The 21,406-nt window shown below is 34.2% G+C and overlaps 1 long non-coding RNA gene across 2 annotated transcripts in view; it reads right to left on the bottom strand.

The window, feature by feature from the left end:
* Positions 1 to 21,406, bottom strand: part of LOC137217232 (uncharacterized) — a 430,021-nt gene that overhangs the window by 74,672 nt on the left and 333,943 nt on the right. For both annotated transcript variants that reach the window (XR_010940065.1, XR_010940064.1), the window contains one exon: positions 8,155 to 8,236. This is a non-coding gene — a long non-coding RNA (uncharacterized lncRNA). The remainder of the gene's footprint in view (positions 1 to 8,154; positions 8,237 to 21,406) is intronic.

The raw sequence follows: 21,406 nt of genomic DNA, 5'->3' as shown, positions 1-21,406 counted from the left end.
ATAGCAGTGTGTACATGTCGATCCCAAACTGCCTGACTATACCTTCCTCCCATCCTTCCCCCTAGTAACCATAAGTTTGTTCTCTAAGTCTGTGAGTCTGTTTATGTTTTGTAAATAAGTTAATTTGTATCATTTCTTTTTAGATTCCGCATATATGTGATATCATACAATATCTCTCTTTCTCTGTCTGACTTACTTCACTCAGTATGACAATCTCGAGGTCCATCCATGTGGCTGCAAATGGTATTATTCATTCTTTTCAATGGCTGAGTAATATTCCATTGTATGTATGTACCACATCTTCTTTATCCATTCCTCTGTTAATGGACATTTAGGTTGCTTCCATGTCTTGGTTATTGTAAACAGTGCTGCAATGAATATTGGGGTGCATGTATATTTTAGGATCATATTTTTCTAAAGATATATGCCCAGGAGTGGGATTGCAGAGTTATATGGTAGTTCCAATTTTAGTTTTTTAAGGAACCTCCATACTGTTCTCCATAGTGGCTGTACCAATTTACATTCCCACCAACAGTGTAGGAGGGTTCCCTTCTCTCCACACCCTCTCCAGCATTTATTGTTTGTGGACTTTTTGATGATAGCCATATTGACTGGTGTGAGGTGATATCTCATTGTAGTTTTGATTTGCATTTCCCTAATAATTAGTGATGTTGAACACCTTTTCATGTGCCTATTGGCCATCTGCATGTCTTTGGAGAAATGTCTATTTAGGTCTTCTGCCCATTTTTTGATTGGGTTATTTGTTTTGATGATATTAAGCTGCATGAGCTGTTTATAAATTTTGGAGACTAATCCCTTGCCAGTCATATCATTTGCAAATATTTTCTCCCAATCTGTGGGATGTCTTTTTGTTTTGTCTGTGGTTTCCTTTGCCATGCAAAAGCTTTTGAGTTTAATTAGGTCTCATTTGTGTGTGTGTTTTTTTATTTCCATTACTCTGGGAGATGGATCGAAAAAGATATTGCTACGATTTATGTCAGAAAATGTTCTGCCTGTTTTCCTCTAGGAGTTTTATAGTGTCCAGTCTCACATTTATGTCTTTAATCCATTTTGAGGTTATTTTTGTGTATGGTGTTAAAGAATGATCTAATTTCATTTTTTTTACATGCAGCTGTCCAGTTTTCCCAACACAATTCGTTGAAGACATGGTCTTTCCACCATTCTATAGTCTTGCCTCCTTTGTCATAGATTAATTGAACATAGGTGAGTGGGTTTATTTCTGGGCTTTCAATCCTGTTCCATCGATCTATATTTCTATTTTTGTGCCAGTACCATACTCTTTTGATGACTATAGCTTTGTAGTATAGTCTGAAGTCAGGGAGCCTAATTCTTCCAGCTCCATTTTTCTTTCTCAAGATCGCTTTGGCTATTCAGGGTTTTCTGGGTTACCTTACAAATTTTAAGATTTTTGTTCTGGTTCTGTGAAAAATGCCATTGGTACTTTAATAGGGATTGCATAGAATCTGTAGATTGCCTTGGGTAGTATAGTCATTTTGACAATATTGATTCTTCCAATCCCAGAACATGGTATATCTTTCCATCTGTTTGTGTCATCTTTGATTTCTTTCATCAGCGTCTTATAGTTTTCAGAGTACAGGTCTTTTGTCTCCTTAGATATGTTTATTCCTAGGTATTTTACTCTTTTTGAAGTGATAGTAAATGGGATTGTTCTTGAATTTCTCTTTCTGACCTTTCATTGTTAGTGTATAGAAATGCAACAGATTTCTGTGCACTAATTTCGTAACCTGCAACTTTACCAAATTCATTGATGAGCTGTAGTAGTTTTCTGGTAGTGTCTTTAGGATTTTTCTATGTACAGTATCATGTCTGCTCCCAACAGTGACAGTTAAACTTCTTCTTTTCCAATTTGGATTCCTTTTATTTCTTTTCCTTCTCTGATTATCTCAGCTAGGACTTCCAATACTATGTTGAATAAAAGTGGCGAGAGTGGACATCCTTGTCTTGTTCCTGATCTTAGAGGAAATGCTTTCAGCTTTTCACCATTGAGTATGATGTTAGCTATAGGTTTGTCATATACAGCTTTTATTATGTGAGGTATCTTGCCTCTATGCCCACTTTCTGGAGAGTTTTATCATAAATGGGTGCTGAATTGTCAAAACTTTCCTGCATCTATTGAGATTGTTGTATGGTTTTTATTCTTCAGTTGGTTGATGTGGCGTATCACACTGATTGATCTGTGGATATTGAAAAGTCCTTGGATCCCTGGGATAAATCCCACTTGATCATGGTGTATGATCCTTTTAAAGTATTGTTGGATTCAAACTGCTAGTATTTTGTTGAGGATTTTTACATCTATGTTCATAAGTGATATTGGTGTGTAATTTTCTTTTTTTGTGGTACCTCTGTCAGGTTTTGGTATCAGGGTGATGGTGGCATAATAGAATGATTTTGGGAGTTTTCCTTCCTCTGATATTTCTTGGAATAGTTTCAGAAGTATAGGTGTTAGCTCATCTCTAAATCTTTGATAGAATTCACCTGTGAAGCCATGAGGTCCTGGACTTTTGTTTGTTGGGAGATTTTTAATCACAGTTTCAATTTCAGTGCTTGTAATTGGTCTGTTTATATTTTCTATTTCTTCCTGGTTCAGTCTTGGGAGATTGGACCTTTCTAAGAATTTGTCCATTTCTGCCAGGTCATCCACTTTATTGGCATATAATTGTTTGTAGTAGTCTCTTAGGATCCTTTGTACTTCTGTGGTGTCTGCTGTGACTTCTCTTTTTTCATTTCCAATTTTATTAATTGGAGTCTTCTCCGTTTTTTTCTTGATGAGTCTGGTTCAAGGTTTTTCAATTTTGTTTACCTTTTCAAAGAACCAGGCTTTAGTTTCATTGATCTTTGCTACTGTTTGTCTCTATTTCATTTATTTCTGCTCTGATCTTTATTATTTCTTTCCTTCTACTAACTTCAGATTTTGTTTGCTCTTTTTTCTCTAGTTGCTTTAGGTGTAAGCTTAGCTTGTTTATTTGAGATCTTTCTTGTTTCCTGAGGCAAGATTGTATTGCTATAAACTTCCCTCTTAGAACTGCTTTTACTGCATCCCATAGGTTTTGGATCATTGTGCTTACATTTTCATTTGTCTCTAGGTATTTTTTATTTCCTCTTTGATTTCTTCAGTTGGTTGTTTAGTAGCATATTGTTTAGCCTCCATGTGTTTGTGTTTTTTATATGTTTTCCTTGTAAATTATTTCTAATCTCATAGCATTGTCATCAGAAAAAATGCTTAATGTAGTGTCAATTTTCTTAAATTTACTGAGGCTTGCTTTGTGGCCCAGCATGTGGTCAATCCTGGAGAATGTTCTGTGCGCACCTGAGATGAATGTATATTCTGTTTTTGGATAGAATGCTCTATAAATATCAATTAAGTCCATCTGATCTAATGTGTCATTCTAAGCCTGTGTTTCCTTATTGATTTTTCTGTCTGATCTGTCCATTAATGAAAGTGGGGTGTTAAAGTCCCCCACAATTACTGTGTTACTGTCGGTTTCTCCCTTTATGGCTGTTAGTATTTGCCTTATATATTGAGGTGCTCCTACATTGGGTGCATATATATTTACAATTGTTATATCTTCTTCTTGGATTGATCCCTTGATCATTATGTAGCATCCTTCTTTGTCTCGTAACAGTCTTTATTTTAAAGTCTATTTTGTCTGATATGAATATTGCTACTTCAGCTTTCTTTTGATTTCTATTTGTATGGTATACCTTCTTCCATCCCCTCACTTTCAGTCTGTATGTGTCCCTAGGTCTGAGGTGGGTCTCTCATAGACACCATATATATGGGTCTTGTTTTTGTATCCACTCAGCCAATCTATGTCTTTGGTTGGAACATTTAATCCATTTACATTTAAGGTAATTATCAATATGTGTGTTCCTGTTGCTCTTTTCTTAATTGTTTTGCATTTGTTTTGGTATGTCTTTTTTCTTTTCTTCCTCTTTTTTTCTCTTGTGGTTTGATGACCATCTTTAGCGGTGTTTGCTTTTTCTTTTTTGTGTGTGCATCTATTCTAGTTTTGGGGCTTCTGTTCCCATGAGCTTTTGATATAGCAGTCTATATATGTACAAGGTTTTAAGCTGCTAGTCTCTTTCCTGCCTAGAGGAGTTCCTTTAGCATTTGTTGCAAAGTTGGTCTGGTGCTGTTGAATTCTCTTAGCTTTTGCTTGTCTGTAAAGCTTTTGCTTGTCTGTAAAGCTTTTGATTTCTCCATCAAATCTAAATGAGAGCCTTACTGTGTAGAGTATTCTTGTGTGGAGTTTCTTCCCTTTCATCACTTTAAATATATTATGCCACTCCCTTCTGGCTTGCAGTTTCTGCTGAGAAATGAGCTGATAACCTTATGGGAGTTCCCTTGTATATTATTTGTCATTTTCCCCTTGTTGCTTTTAATATTTTTTCTTTGTCTTTAATTTTTGCCAATTTGATTACTATGTGTCTTGGCCTGTTCCTCCTTGGGTTTATCCTGCCTGGGATTCTCTGTGCTTTCAGAACTTGGGTGACTGTTTCCTTTCCCATGCTAGGGAAGTTTTCAGCTATTATCTCTTCAAATATTTTCTCAGGTCCTTTCTATCTCTCTTCTCCTTCTGGGAGCCCTAAAATGTGAATGTTGGTGTGTTTAATGTTGTCCCAGAGGTCTCTTAGACTGTATTCATTTCTTTTCCTTCTTTTTTCTTTATGCTGTTCTGCGGCAGTGCACTATTCTGTCTTCCAGGTCCCTTATCCATCCTCCTGCCTCAGTTATTCTGCTACTGATTCCTTCTAGTGTATCTTTTACTTCAGTTATTGTATTGTTCATCTCTGTTTGTATATTAGTTCTTTTAGGTGTTTGTTAAACATTTCTTGCATCTTCTCGATCCTTGCCTCCATTTTTTTCTGAGATCCTGGATCATCATCACTATCATTATTCTGAATTCTTTTCCCAGAAGGTTGCCTATCTCTACTTCATTTAGTTGTTTTTCTGGGGATTTATCTTGTTCCTTCATCTGGGGCATAATCCTCTGCCTTTTCATTTTGTCTAACTTTCTGTGATTGTGGTTTTTGTTCCATAGGTTGCAGGATTGTACTTCGTCTTGCTTCTGCTATCTGCCCTCTGGTGGATGAGGCTATGTAAGAGGCTTGTGCATGTTTCCTGATGGGAGGGACTGGTGGTGGGTAGAGCTGGGTCTTGTCATTGCTCTGGTGGGCAGGGCCTGCTCAGTAAAACTTTAATCCATTTGCCTGCTGATGGTTGGGGTTTTGTTCCCTCCCTGTTGGTTGTTTGGCCTGAGGCGACCCAGCACTGGAGCCTACAGGCTGTTTGGTGGGGCTAATGGTGGTCTCTGGGAGGGTTCATGCCAATGAGTACTTCCAGAACTGCTGCTGCCAGTGTCCTTGTCCCCACAGTGAGCCACAGCTGCCCCCTGCCTTTGTTGGAGACCCTCCAACACTAGCAGGTAGGTCTGGTACAGTCTCCTATGGGGTCACTCTCCTTCCCCCTGGGTCCTGGTGCACACAAGCCTTTGTGTGTGCCCTCCAAGAGTGGAGCCTCTGTTTCCCCCAGTCCTGTGGAAGTCCTGCAATCAAATCCTGTTGTCCTACAAAGTCAGATTCTCTGGGGATTTCTCCCATTGCTGGAACCCCAGGCTGGGAAGCCTGACGTGGGGATCAGAACCTTCACTCCAGTGGGAGAACTTCTGTGGTATAATTCTTCTCCAGTTTGTGGGTTGCCCACCTGATGAGTATATGATTTGATTTTATCGTGATTGGAACCCTCCCACCATCTCATTGCGGCCCCTCCTTTGTCTTTGGATGTAGGGTATCTTTTTTGGTAGGTTCCAGCATCTTCCTGGGGATGGTTGTTTAGCAGTTACCTGTGATTCTGGTGCTCTTGCAAGAAGGGGTGTGCACACGTCCTTCTACTCCACCATCTTGAACCAATCTCCTCAGTGTCATACATTTTTAATTGACAATTTTGATCTTTATAGTTTCAACATATATTACATTTTAGTATGACTATAATTACTAAAATATTAGGCAGCCATTGTACAACAAGAATTAATATATTGATAAATTTTCCCACAGTTTTTCCAAGGCTGTGCTAAATGACATAATTCATTTAAATAATTTTTCCTGCCTTGATTAGTGTCTGTTCCCATATTACAAATCTGTTGTAATCTGTCAGCATAAAACATGTCTAAAATAACATTTATAGACATTTATTAGATATCACACACTATGCTACATCTTGAATGCCCTCATGAAATCTTCATAACAACTCTGAGAGACGTCTATTGATAGTATTTTATCTTACAAATAAAAGAGTTTGTACACGGTTCTTGGTTGCAAACAACAGAAATCACTTTTGACTCACTTAAATTTAAAATTAACTTATTGGGAAAATGTAAGTCCATAAATAAACTTAAAAGGGGGAAGACAGAGAAAACCAAAGCATACTCAAGAAACTACAAAAGGAAAAATCTGCTTAGGATTCTGTCAATAGAACCATTTCCACTGGATACTCACTCCTACCACTTACTTGACTGTCTTTGGAACCCCAGTGAGTTGCCAGTGGACTCTCCATTCAACCACAACCAATATGAATGATCTGTATATTTGTATCAAAATTCCACTCCCTATATATTCCTTAATATTTTTGTCTATTCCACCACATTTGCTTCAAAGCCCTACTTTCCATTAAGAGTGTAGTCTGACCTTATAAAAAAAATAAGCCATATAGGAGGAAATCAGAGTAAATGACCCCTATGAGAAATCTGATTGCAAAGTGGGTGTGGAGCATAGAAAACAGGAGTGGAAAGGGAGAAAGGAATTGAATCAAGCATGCTCAGCTTATTTTTAGCAAAAATTTCATTCATTTCCATATTAGCTCCTCTCCTGGGGAGGAGAAAGTGAATGTCCTGGAGTGTTATGATAATGGGCGGAATCCCCAGGACATATGGATGGAGCCATCAGGAATCTGGAAGAAGTTTCCCATCCCAGACAGCACATGTCTTTCTCTATCCCCTGAATTGAAAACTCTTTAAGAGCTGTATTAGTCAGTGTTCTCCATGATGAATTGTCTCACATGGTTATGGAAGCTGAGAAGTCCCATATAACCGCCATCAGCAAGCTGGAGACCCAAGAAAACCCACAGTGTAATTCATTTTGAATTTGAAGACATGTGCACCAGAGGAACTAATGGTGTAAAACCCAGTCTACAGACAGGAAAAGATGAGATGAGATGTCCAAGCTCAACAGTGGGACAGCAAAAAAGGCAAATTCTTTTTTCCTTTGCCTTTTGTTCTATTCAGGACTTTAATGGATTGAATGATGAGCACCCACATTGACAAAGGTAATCTACTTTACTGAGTCTACCAAATCAAATGCTTATCTCACCTGGAAATACACTCATAGAAACACCCAGAAGTAATGTTTAATATGGTGACCCTATGGCCAGTCAAGTTGATACATAAAAATAACCATCACAAGTCCACCCCTTTTCAACTTGGTACCTGTACATATCTCCTTAAACCATACTTAGTCCTCAAATAAAGACAATAACAAGGTCATAATCTAACTGAACATGATAAAACTATCCTGTGTACAACTGAAAATACACTGACCCCTTCCCCAGAAGAGAAGGTAAAGTCCTTAAGTAATGTTTACTCTTCTCCTTGATATTCCATAACTTAAATACTATGAAATTAGTAATACATACTATGATATAAAATCATTACATCTTATGTTACATAATAATGGAATAAGATTAAAATATATGTAAATATAAGTAAATTAATAAAATGTACATACCTGCAAATACATTTATAACAAAATAAATAGGAAATACTCATGACAATTACAATCCTCATTTCTGTAACTGGTCACATGGGTGTAGCTGATGTTTATAACTACTTTCTTCCACGTCCCATTCTGTTCCCTTTGCCTTCAGCAAGCACCCCACCTCAGCTGGTTGTGGTTCTTTATATGGTGGGTGACTCAAACTAATTCTTGAAGGGTCTGGATCATTACTATACCTGCATAGATTGGGTTGTTGTAGTTTTCCACTAATCTTAACCACAGGACACAGTAATATTAAAAGACACCCTAAGGGATCCCCTTTATTCTGAACATACTCTTCCTTACCTCCATTGTGGAGTAGTAATCCAACTTCCCCTTGATACTCAGGATCGATCTCCCCAGGCAACAATGTAACATCCTTCTTTACCTGTTGATTCAGAGGCACAAGGATGACAAAGTGGCTGAGTGGCAGTTTTAGCTGAACAAAAAGCCAACTAGTTCACCAGAGAAAACCAGGAAAGAGCCAGTTAAAAACAGTTTCCCTGGGGTTAGAACAAAGCTCAAAGACTGGTTTAAAAAGTTACCCATTCCTGAAGTTAATTGGATGAGACTGTAGAGCATCGTATGCCCTAGAGAATTATTGAAAAAAAAAAGGGTAAATCAATGAAGCCTAGCAGCTGGATTTGATATCAAATGAGTCAGATAGATTAACAGAGAGATAAAGGAAAAACACTGTCAAAAATAAGCTCTGCTCAGCCACTAGTAACCATAGAGTGTGCACATACCCAAGGCTGAGCCCCCTGAGGAGCAATACCAAGTATGTTCAATTAACTGAAGAAAACCATGGTTAAAAAGGTAAAGTTAGCTATAATGTCAATACCTTATCAAATGGATCATATCAATGAAGAAACAGAAATTATAACAAAGAACCAAACTGGAATTCTGAAGTTGAAAAGGACAATAACCAAACTGAAAAAAAATTCACTGAGGGGGCTCAAGAGTTGACTTGAGCTAGCAGAAGAGACAGTAAACATTTAGATAAATCAGTAGAGATATGTAGTATGAGGAACAGTAAAAAAGAGAAAACATAAACAAAGTCTCAGAGAAATATAGTACACTTTTAAGTGAACCAACTTGTACATAATTGGGAGTGCCAAAATGAGAAGAGAGGAAGAATGGAGTAGGAAAAAAAAATATTCAAAGAAATAATGGCTGAAAACTTGCCACATTTCCTGAAAAATATTTATCTATACATCCAAGAAGACAAATTAATTCTACCCTGGTTAAACCCAAAGAGATTGAGATCCACACTCAGACACCATCATAGAGAAAATACTGAAAGCCAAAGAGAAAAGGAGGAAAGGAGGAAAAGAAAATGATTTAATGTATACAAAAAAACCTCAATTAGAAATAAACAGATGCCAGATGACAGTGGGGTGACACAGTCAAAGGCAAGAAAAGGGAGAAAAAAACTGTCAACCAAGAAACTTTTATCCAGCAAAACCATCTTTCAAATAGTAAGGTGAGATATGACATTCCAAGATAAGCAAAAACAGTATTCTTTGCTAGTGGACATGCCTTAAAAGAAATCCTAATGGAAATTCTTCAGTCTGAAATCAAGTAATCCCAGATGGTAATTCAAATCCACATAACAAAATAAAGAGCATGAGCAAAATAATTATGTAATTAGAAATTATAGAATTAATGTATATGTATTCCCCTTTCTTCTCCTGACTGATTAAAAAGCAATTATATGAAACTGTGTGTGTGTGTCTGGGCCTATAACATATAGACTGTAATATATTTGACAATAACACAGAAGATGTGAGAGCTAAGTTGTACTGAAGTAAAGAAGTGACACCAAATGGTAACTTGAACCCATAGTAACCCATAATGTGAACTAAAATTGATAAGAGGTAAATATAACAAACTCTCTAAATACAAACTTGATTCCATTTATTCACTTAGCTTCTTTAATACATACAGAATTTTATAAAGTAATCATAAAAATGTAATTTGGGGTGTTACAAGTACATACATGCAATGTATATAATGATAACACAAGAGAGGGGGTAAAATACTATATGAGTAACATTTCTAAATCTCAATGAAATTAGGTTAGTATGAATCTGAAGTAGATTCTGATACATTAAGATGTATATGTGGTAAATCCTAGAGGAAACACTGAGAAATTATCTCTAAAAAAATTTAGTAAGATAATCATTGATTAAACAAAAGTATGACAAAATAAAACATTGCCTTGATGCAAGAAGAAGCACTAAAACAAGAGTAGAGGAACAAAAATGTATTAGAACATAAAAAAACAAAAGTTAAAATGACACATAAATCCAGCTACGTCAACAGATTAAACAAGAATTGATTAAAAATTCAATCCAATTACAGACATTATTGGTGGATTAAAAAAACATTCCAGGGCTTCCCTGGTGGCGCAGTGGTTGAGAGTGTGCCTGCGGATGCAGGGGATGCTGGTTCGTGCCCCAGTCTGGGAAGATCCCACATGCCGCGGAGCAGCTAGGCCTGTGAGCCATGGCCGCTGGGCCTGCGCGTCTGGAGCCTGTGCTCCGCAACGGGATAGGCCACAACAGTGAGAGGCCCACATACCACAAAAAAAAAAAAAAAAAAAAAAAAGATTCCAAATGTATGCTATCTACAGGAGATACACTTTATCCTCAAATATACAAATACTTTAAAAGTAAAAAGGTAAAAAGTATATTATGCAAACGGCATCATAAGATAGTTGGAAGGGGCTATTATCAAAATAATAGTGTATGAAACATGTTACTAGACATAAAGATGGACATTATACAACAGTAAAAGTGTAAATATATTAGAAAGATATAAAAAATAAAAGCACAAATATACACTTAACAACAGTGCCTAAAAAGACATGAAATAAAAACTGACAGAATTAAAGGGAGAAAGAAATAATCCAACAATAACAGAGACTTGAATACACCAGTTTTAATAATGAATACAACAAATAGGCAAAAGATTGATGAGGAAATAAAAGATTTGAACAACATTGTACAATAACTAAACCAAATGAACATCTATAGGCTATTCAACCAAGGAACAACAAAGTACAAATTTTTCTCAAGTGCACATAAATTGCTGTCCAGGATAGACCTTATGCTAGGTCATAAAATAATTGTCAATAAATTTAAAATTATTAAAAACCATTACACACAGTATAATACATTCTCTGTTGAAAATGGAATAAAAAATTGGAAATTAAAATCTTAACAAAATTTGGAAAATTCAAAATTATGTGGAAATAAAACAAAGTTCCTAAATAATTAATTGGTGAAAGAAGAAGTAAGAGTAATTAGAAAATATATTGAGATGAATGAAAATAAAGATACAACATACCAGAATTGATGGGATGCAGCAGAAGCAGTTGTTAGAAGGAAATTTAAAGTTGTAACTGCCTTTCACTCATATGTGAAATATAATATTTATTATTGTCCTTCCTTCTACTAAATTTGGGCTTTGTTAGTTCTTCTTTCCCTAGCTTCTTTGATGTGTAAAGTTAGATTGCTTATTTGAGGTTTTTTCTTTTTTTCTTTTTTTTTTTTTTTTTTTGAGGTAGGCCTGTTTTGCTATGAACTTCCCTCTTAAAACTGCTTTTTGTGCGTCCCATAAATATTGAGTGAAAATACATGAAAGATAGAATAAAAAACAATAGAAAAGATGAATACAACTTAGAGCTGGCTCTTAGCAAAGAGAAACAAAATCGACACACTTTTAGTAAGACTCACCAAGAGAAAGACAGAGGGATCAATAAATAAAATAAAAAATGAAAGAGGAGGGACTTCCCTCATGGCACAGTGGTTAAGAATCCACCATTTTAAAGCAATTATACTCCAATAAAGATGTTAAAAAAAATAATAAACTGGTTATCATACGGGAGAGAGAAGGGGGAGGGGCAATGGGATTAAGAGATACAAACTACTGTGTATGAAATAGATAAGCAACAAGGATATATTGTATAGCACAGGGAATTATAGTCATTATCTTGTAATAACTTTTAATGGAATACAGTCTGTAAAAATACTGAATCACTATGCTATACACCTGAAACTAATATAATATTGTAATTCAACTACACTTCAATTAGAATAAATATCTTTACTAAAAAGAAATCATACACCATGACCAAGTGGGATTTATTTCAGGGATGCAAGGGTGGTGTAACTTCTGCAAATTGATCAATGTGATACACCACATTAAAATATAAAGGATAAAAATCATATAATCATATAATCATCTCAATAGCTGCAGAAAAAGTTTCTGACAAAATTCAAAATCCATTTATGATAAAAACTCACCAAAGTGGGAAAAAAGGGAATGCACCTCAAGATAATAAAGGCTATATATTAAAAATTTCCACAGCTAAGATTATGCTCAATGGAGAAAAGCTTAAAGCTATCCCTCTAAGATGAGGAACAAAACAAAGACACCCACTCTCCCCAGTTTTATTCAATATAAGATTAGAAGTCTTAGCAAGAGCAATTAGGCAAGAAAAAGAAATGAAAGGCAGTCAAGTTGGAAAGGAAGAAGAAGTAATGTCACTATTTTCAGATGATATAATACCTTATGTTTTTTAATATAAGGTATTTTTAAGGGCTTTGAGCCCTAAAAACTCCACCAAAAATCTGTTAGAATCAATAAATGAATTCAGTAAAGTTGCAGAATACAAAATCAATATATAGAATTTCTTGAATTTCTATACACTAATAATGAACTATCAGAAAGAGAAATTAAGAAAGCAATCCCAATTAAATTGAATCAAAAAGAATAAAATAACTAGGAATAAATTTAACCAAGGAGGTGAAAAACATGTAGACTGAAAATTGTAAGACAATGATGAAAGAAATCAAAGAAGATACAAATAAATGAAAAGATATCTCTTGCTCATGGATTGGAATAATTAATATTGTTAAAATGTCCATACTAGTCAAAGCAATCTATAGATTCAATGCAATCCATATCAAAATTCCAATGGCATTTTTCACAGAAGAAGAACAAATAATCCTAAAATTTGTATGGAATCAAAAAAGGTCTCAAACTGTCAAAGCAATCTTGAGAAAGAAGAGGTATCACACTCTCCAATTTCAAACTAAAGTACAAAGCTATACTAGTCAAAACAGTATGGTAATGGCATTAAAAACAGACACACATCAATGGAAGTGAATACAGAGCCCAGAAATATACCCATGTATATATCGTCAACTAATTTCCAACAAAGGAGGAAAGAATATACAATGGGGAATGGACACTCTCTTCAATAAATTGTGTTGGGAATACTGGTCAGCCACATTCAGAAGAATGAAACTAGACCACTATCTTACACCATATGTAATCTTGAAGTCGTAAAACTCCTAGAAGAAAATATAGCTGGTAAAAGCTCCTTAACATTGATTTGACATTGAACTTTTGGGTTTGGCTCCAAAAGTAAAGGCAAGGAAAGCAAAAATATACAAGTGAAAGTATATCAAACTATAAAGCTTCTGCATAGCTAAGGAAACCACCAACAAAATGAAAAGGTAACCTACTTAATGGGAGAAAATATTTACAAATTATATATCCATTAAGGGTTTAATATCGGAAAAATATAAAGAACTCAAAAAACTCAAGAGGAAAAAAGACCCAAATAAAAAATGGACAGCAGCTCTTAATAGAGGGTTTTCCAAATAAGACATATAAGTGGCCAACATTCACATAAAAATATTTTCAACAAAGCTAATTATTAGGGTACTGCAAATCAAAATCACAATGAGAGATCACCTCAGACCTATTAGAATGGCTATTATCATATGGATATGTGAAAAGGGAACCTTCATACACTGTTAGTGGGAATGTAAATTGGTGCAGCCACTATGGAAACAATATGGAGATTCATCAAAAAATTAAAGTAAAACTACCATATGATCTAGCTATTCCACTTCTGCATATTTATTTTAAAAATAAAAAACCACTAATTCGAAAAGATGCATGCACCTCAACATTCACTGCAGCATTATTTACAATAGCCAACATATAGAAACAACCTAAGTCCATCAATAGATGAATGGATAAAAATGTTGTGATATATATATAACATATATACACATATATAATGGAATACTACATAGCTGTATAAAAGAAAGAAATCTTACCATTTGCAACAATATGGATGGACCTTGAGGGTATTATACGAAGTGAAATAAGTCAGATAGAGAAAGACAAATACCTTATGATTTCACTTACATGTGGAATCTAGAAAACAAAACAAATTAGCAAATAAAACATTACTCATCGATATACAGGACACATTGGTGATTACTAGAGGAGAAGAGAGTTGGGGGATTGCCAAAATGGGTGAGGAGAGTTAATTGTAAGATGACAGACTGTAGCTAGTTTTACTGTGATCACTTTGCAGCATATACAAATATCAAATGATTATGTTGTATACTTGAAACTAACATAATGTTATAAACCAGTTTCACTTCAACTAAAAAAAAGAGATACTGCCTGATACCTATAAGAATGGCAATAATTAAAAGACAGATAATAACAAATATTGGCAAGGATGTGGAGAAATTGCTGGCAGGAATATAATTAATGCAGCCACTTTGGAAACACATCTGGAAGTTTCCTAAAAAATTACACAGATTCCACATATACGTGTTAATATATGATATTTGTTACAGACGTAAAGAACAAATGTATGGCTATCAAGGGGGGAGGCGGGGTGGGTGGGATGGATTGGGAGGTTGGGGTCGACATATATACATTACTATGCATAAAATAGATAACTAACGAGAACAGACTGTATAGCACAGGGAACTCTACTCAGTGCTCTGTGGTGACCCAAATGGGAAGGAAATCCAAGGAAGAGGGGATATATGTATACGTGTGACTGATTCACTTTGCTGTACAGCAGAAACTAACACAACATTGTAAAGCAACTATACTCCAATTAAAAAAATTACACAAAACTTCCACGTGACCCAGCCATTCCATTCCTAAGTATATACCAAGAGAAATGAGACCATAAACTCACACAAAAACTTATTCAATGTATGTCCACTCAGCATTATTATTAATAGCCAAAAGGTGGAAATAATCCAAGTGTTTATTAACTGATAAATGGATAAAAGTTGTATATCCATACAATGGGGTATTATATATCCATTCAAAGGGATGAATTACTGATACATGCTACAACATGGATGAACCTCAAAATATGCTAAGTGAAATAAGTCAGTCACAAAAAAATCACATAGTGTATGGTTCCACATCTGAAATGATCAAAGCATGCAACTTTATAGAGAAAGAAAGTATGTAAGTATTTTCCTAGAGCTTGGGAGAATGGGTTCTTGGAGTTGACAGGTAAAGGTTGTAGGGTTTCTTCTTAGGGTGACAAAAATGTTCTAAAATCCATTTTGGTGATGGTTGATGGTAGCTCAACTCTGTGAATATACTAAAATCCATTGAATTGTATACTTTAAATGGATGGATTGTATGGTATATGAACTATATCTCAATGATTTTTTTAAAAAAAATCTGTGCTCTAAAAATGTCTTATGGTTCTTGCCATCAACTTCTTATCCTAAGAGTGCTTTTCTCTTTCTCTACTACAAATCATCGGGGAGAAGCCAAGTTGATTATAGTGAATGAGAATAAATAGAGAATAAATAAATCAAGATTTGGCAGCTTTCTGAGTAATATGGATATTCACATTAACTTCCATGGAGCAAAACACAATACCATTTTTTTGTGAGGTCTGCAGCCAAGTCATTCTCCTACGAATCAAGCTTCTTATGTTTGTTGGCCTCAATTTTTTGGTTTTTGAAAAAGAATTTAACTACATCTCCATATTTTCATATCTTAATCATATGTGTTTTTAGCTGTGTGTCTCTTTCCCTTTCTCAATCTAACCAGCATAATGTCTTTCCTGAAGAATTAGTTATCGCTGAGTTATAATTTTTGTTACATTTTAATATCTTCAGTAGTTATGAATTCTGAATTCATCCTGAACTGACACCCAGATTCCTATAAAGATCCCAGCACACCTTACTATTTTTAAAGCAAAATCGTAGGTGACAGTTGATTTTTTACGGGAATACTTTTAGATACGTCTGTGAAGGATCTTAAAACCAGAACTGTTACATTTGTTATTGATATGTAGGATACTAAGTAGATTCCATTTTCCTTGATTTTCAAAAAAAGGAAAAGTACAATGAAAAGGCATTTATAAATGACTTTCAGAATTGTAACTCTAATAAAAATCTTTTTAACCAATATCACATTGATGTTTTCTTGATCCATCTCCTATGGAGAATTTTCTCTATTATCAAATTATATTTACTACCTGGAGTTCTCTACGGATATAACAGCAGACCCAAACCTTTATCTAACCCTATATCTTTAATGAATGAAACTGTTACATAAATCCTGCCAGTAAGTCACAAGCAAAGACTAATAAAGCTTTGTGTTTATCTGAACATAAAAGATAAAACACTTACTTCCATTTTAAAAATATTCTGCAAGAATAAAGGACACCAGGGATTCACATTAGAAGATGTTTGATGGTATAGTCACCAAAGTAATCAGAGTAGAAGAGTCGAGAAACATAATACACTTACAGAGCTTCTGCCTTCTATTCATGGTTACTATTCATAAGCAGAAAGTTTATTCTTATAAGGATAAATTCAACAACAAAAACAAAAAAACAACTTCAAAGAGTCCAATTCAAACCAAGCTACCCTGAAGAAATTACTCAGATGTGTTATTGTCCATCTTATGAAGATTTGTTGGCTTAGCTTCCAAAAATTTCAAAGTACCGCATAATATGATCACTAGCTATAATGGTATAAAGGCCTTGTAATCATGGAGTTAACATGATGCCAGTCCCCTAGACACTCCACCATACTGGTTGTTCAGGTAATGTTGAGGTCTTTGAATAAAGAAAGGGAGGGATATAGTGGAGGATTTAAGGCATAATGGGAAACAATTTCTGAACAACACTTGCAACATTCAGCAAATACATTATAAAATATTTTGTCAGAGTAGACTCTAACATCATGATGTATTTCTTACTGTAAAGATTATAGTCAGTAAAAAATAAATAATCCTTTAACTGAATATAGATATGTTAGAATTTTTGAGAGGAAAAGCTACTGAAACAATAGAAGCAAATAATAGCCTATTTTGTTTACACTGATTAATCTAGGTTTCTGAATTAGTTCCATGGGCCCATTATATTATATAGAAATCTCCTGCTGATAAGAAAATGACCAGATATAATCCTTTTGAAATACTGTGAGATTAATTTAGATATTAAGTTATATATGTGTGTTCCGCTAGTACATGTGGAATTATCCCAATCAATAAAATGAACAAATCTGTTTTAAAATTTTATTTGCACCTATTTGTATATTTTGTATCTAATGAATTTAATATGTGCTAATCATAATAATTTATTTTTAATTAAAAAAAATCTCTGTTTCAACTGTATTTTCTGACAATTTACACTTTTTTGTATTTTTTTGATCAATAGAGACTCTTGAGGGAGTTGACTGACATTAACAAAAATGATAAGACAAAAGAATAAAAAATATTAAAATGTATCTGTGATTTGTTTAATAGTTTGAAAGACATTATTAGTCAATATATTTTCAACTATACAAATTATTTACTTTTAAAGCCCCTTTTAACTAAATTTTATACATGGACAAAATTATAGATCCATGTGATAATGCTAAGTGAAATGTAGAACTCCTTACTCCTAATAAGTACAATAATATTAAAAGTAGTATAACATATTTTTACCTTTTGTCCCTTACAGCAAGACTATATATTTTTTTCTGAGAAGGAAAATACTAGATGAGTTTTCTCCTTTTTTCAAAAGCTTTCAAAATAGCTGATTTGTAAGCTGAAAACCAACCACATATAAAAAAATCAAAGTGCTATCCTAATGCATAAACATTCATGATATAATTGGCAAATGTTGGCATCAAACAAACCTCCTGGTGACTTATTAAGGAGCTTGCAATGTCCACAAATTGAAGGAACATTCGTTTGTATGTATAATGCCTTTAGGTACTGACATTAAAAAAATGGAAAAAAAAAAAGATTTGTTTCTAGAATCTTAGAGGACAGGATTTACCAGGATTTGTGGTTTACAGACCCCTGCATTACCATCAAGGAAGAAGAATATTTGGGAAGGGAAAGAAAGTTAGACTTACCTACAGAAGTCAGAGGCAGGATGATAGTAGAGGGTAGTATAAAAGAATGAATAGGGTATAAGTTAGATTGAAAATTGGGTAAAGAGTTAAAAGATTAGATTTGGACTTTTTTTTCAGGATTCCCTTTCTATGATATCTTTTGTTAAATATATCTTTATTGGAGAATAATTGCTTTACAATGTTGTGTTAGTTTCTCTACCATATACCCATGCTGAGATCCTAATCAAGTGATTTAATTTTCACCTTCCTTTCTAGTCTGTAATATGTGATTAATAATGTTTCCCCTACTTGTCATCACAATATGATGATAGAAATTACTAACTGACGATTCTATTAAGGTATGTTTTCATCATCTAAAAATAATATGCCAGTTAAATGATTAAAATAGTCATGGAATTATTAAGATATTAATTTGTTGACATTCAGATAGTCAGTTACAAGTATTTATTGAGTGCCTAAAATGTGCCAGGTGCAATATTAGGTACTAGAGATACAAAGGTGAAGATGATGAATAAGCAGGGTCTTGATTTTCAAGGAACTTATCATTTAGTGAGGCATTTTAATCCTGAATAAAGAGTGAATGAAAAGAATGGTAACAACACATATAAAAGACCAGAGAGAGGAGAGAACATGGCAAATGTTAAGTAACAGAAATAATTTCTATATGGCTGGAGCTTATACAATGTAGATGAAAGGGAAAATTAAGTATTTTCACTATTCATGTCAGTTTTCAATTTCTGATATATTGATTGAATGACTTTAGTGTCTATGTTTAGCAATTGCGATTTACATTTTTTCTGCAAATGATATATTGTGAAGAGTTGAATTGGAGAATTAGGTAGACTATTCAGTAATATAATCAGTCCATCAAAGTGCATTATTTACAAAAACCTAGAAATGTTAGATTAGGTGAATAATGAAAGTATTCTTACCAAATGTACCAAGATTTTATATACATCAAGGTGACTTAAAAGTTAATACATCTTGCTATAATATCTTTCATCTTTGAAAAAAATATACTCTTTATCCCCTTTTGGCAACCCCTTTATTTCTCTATTTTTTCCAGCAAAAGTTTCAAAATATATGTTTAGAATCACTATCCACTTTGCCCATCTTCTCTGAATCCACTCCAAACAGGCTTGTCTGATAAGTAAGTTTTTATTAGTATAAATAATTTTTCCAAAAAGTTAATGCATCTTGATGCATATTAATACAGTTATTTATTTTTCCTGAAATTGAGTGTTTTTGTAATTTATCCCGAAATACTGTCTAAAAAGAATATTACACTGTTCAGTGGGCTTTCTAACCTGAAAAATCTTCACGAAACTGGTTTTGTAAACCATAGATAAATCTGAGGACTACTGCCATAAAAAGTGAAACCACGAGTATAATGCCATTACTTATTTGTTGTTAAAGTGTTTTTTAAGCAAAAAAGTCTTTGTACCTTTATCTATACTCACAGGATAACCATCCCATTGGAAACAAAGGAAACTGTATGCCAGTAACGTATTTTTAGAGTCAGAATGGATGACTGAAGATAACAAGTGTCTTTAAAAGACCTTTCAAACAACTGAACAAGATTGGTCTCTGCTTAAATGAAGAAAGTAGCCACCTAAATGAAAAACTGAAAGTTACATTTTCAGGTTCATTTTGCAATCTGAAATTGTCAGCATTAGAATTACATTTTTTAGACTCAGCTACTGCCTCCAGAAAGCACCTGCTAATGCATACAGCTACCAGGGATGTAAAGTTTATTAATTCTGAAAATTAGCAATCAGATTGTCTAACTTTCACTAGCAAACAGCAAGACAGGCCAATGCATTTCCTAAAAAAAAAAAAAAAAAAACTCAAAGAATGTGATTAAATCCGGTATGGAAAGGGCAGAAGTGACACTATTTCACAAAAAAGACAATAATTGTAGTTAGAGCTTGGTCTAGCTTTTGAGCTGTGTAAATTTGCTTATTTTTCATAAACCTTTTCATCTATATGACGTTATGATCACAAAATTTCAGTCTCATCTAAACTTTATTGTCTTTTCTCCCACCGTGAACTTACAAATAAACTAACTTGTCCATTTAAAGTCTATGATTTATGTTCCTTGATTTGGTCAGGCGTAGTATTTGAAAACAAAAAATACAGCCAGATAGGGAGCTATTTGCTTGACCTTAAAAACAATTTAGAAGTAATTAGGAATCGTTTTGTGAAAAATGAATGGCATATAGCAAGTATATGCACAATTAGTTGTTTGTGGTTTCATTTCTTGTTCATAGAATGAATGACAGTTAGTCAAAGCCTGCTCCATACTTTCACCATTTAGTATGCCACATAGTACAAAAGAATAAAAACATTGTTTACTTTTTAGTGTAAAACCAATGAATAAACAAAGTTTTCCATAAATAGTATTTTTTAAGAATTCACATAAATTAGCCCTGTAGACCACAGGTCAAAAACTAAAAGTGGGAATTGAGAAGAACAGTCACTTATTTCCAAAGTGAAAATTACCTGGGTGCTCCTTCCAGTAAAAAATGGCAATGGTAATGTTTCCAGCTCTGAACTGTTTTATTTTTTGTTCTTTCTTCCATGTGAATAGAATTACACTGAGGTACCTATGACTAAGATTTCTAAGTGGCAAAGCTGGTGTGTGTGTGTGTGTGTGTGTGTGTGTGTGTGTGTGTGTGTGTGATTATGTAGGCATCTGTTAAAGCTGATGGTAGAAGAGGCAAATGGATTTAAAAAAATCAGATAAACTGACAGCTATTGCCAGTAAGGATATCTATTGGGAATGTATTTTCATCTATAAAAGTTTAGGATATCAGGAACTCTCTTGAATTTTTGCAATAAAAAATGCCAGTTATTCTTGCATTAATCAACATGAATTATCTACATTTACTAAAAAGGAACATAAACGCTAAGGAAAAAGTTTTTAACACGATGTCTTGGAATACATTTGGACCATTTGGACAGCTTGAACAATCCAGTCTCTATGAACTTTTGAAACTGAACCACTAGGTTTCCCTTTTTAAACAGAGCCCCACGTTGAGGGAAAATCCCTGGGGGTAAATTCAAAATCGAGGATGCTAGAGATAAGAAAAATGGAAGAGAGAGTCCAGATAAAAGTGGGTTGGATGGAATAAAATCAGTCAATCTCACTTTATTTGAGAATTATCAAGGACAAAGGAGGAAAGTTTGTCTTAAGTTAAAAATCAAAAATACTTTGATCTTTCTCCTTCTAAAAGTTCAAGAAATTAAATTTCACAAATATCTGAGCTACTAAAACTATCAAAATCAAATCCCTAGAAAAGGTTGTTATCAGAAACAAAAAGGGGAATCAGAATAAAATTCTT

This window comes from Pseudorca crassidens, chromosome X, assembly GCF_039906515.1.
Source record: "Pseudorca crassidens isolate mPseCra1 chromosome X, mPseCra1.hap1, whole genome shotgun sequence".
Taxonomy (NCBI): Eukaryota; Metazoa; Chordata; class Mammalia; order Artiodactyla; family Delphinidae; genus Pseudorca; species Pseudorca crassidens.
Note: the sequence above shows the minus strand (reverse complement) of the source record. Positions and strands in the feature narration are given on the sequence as shown.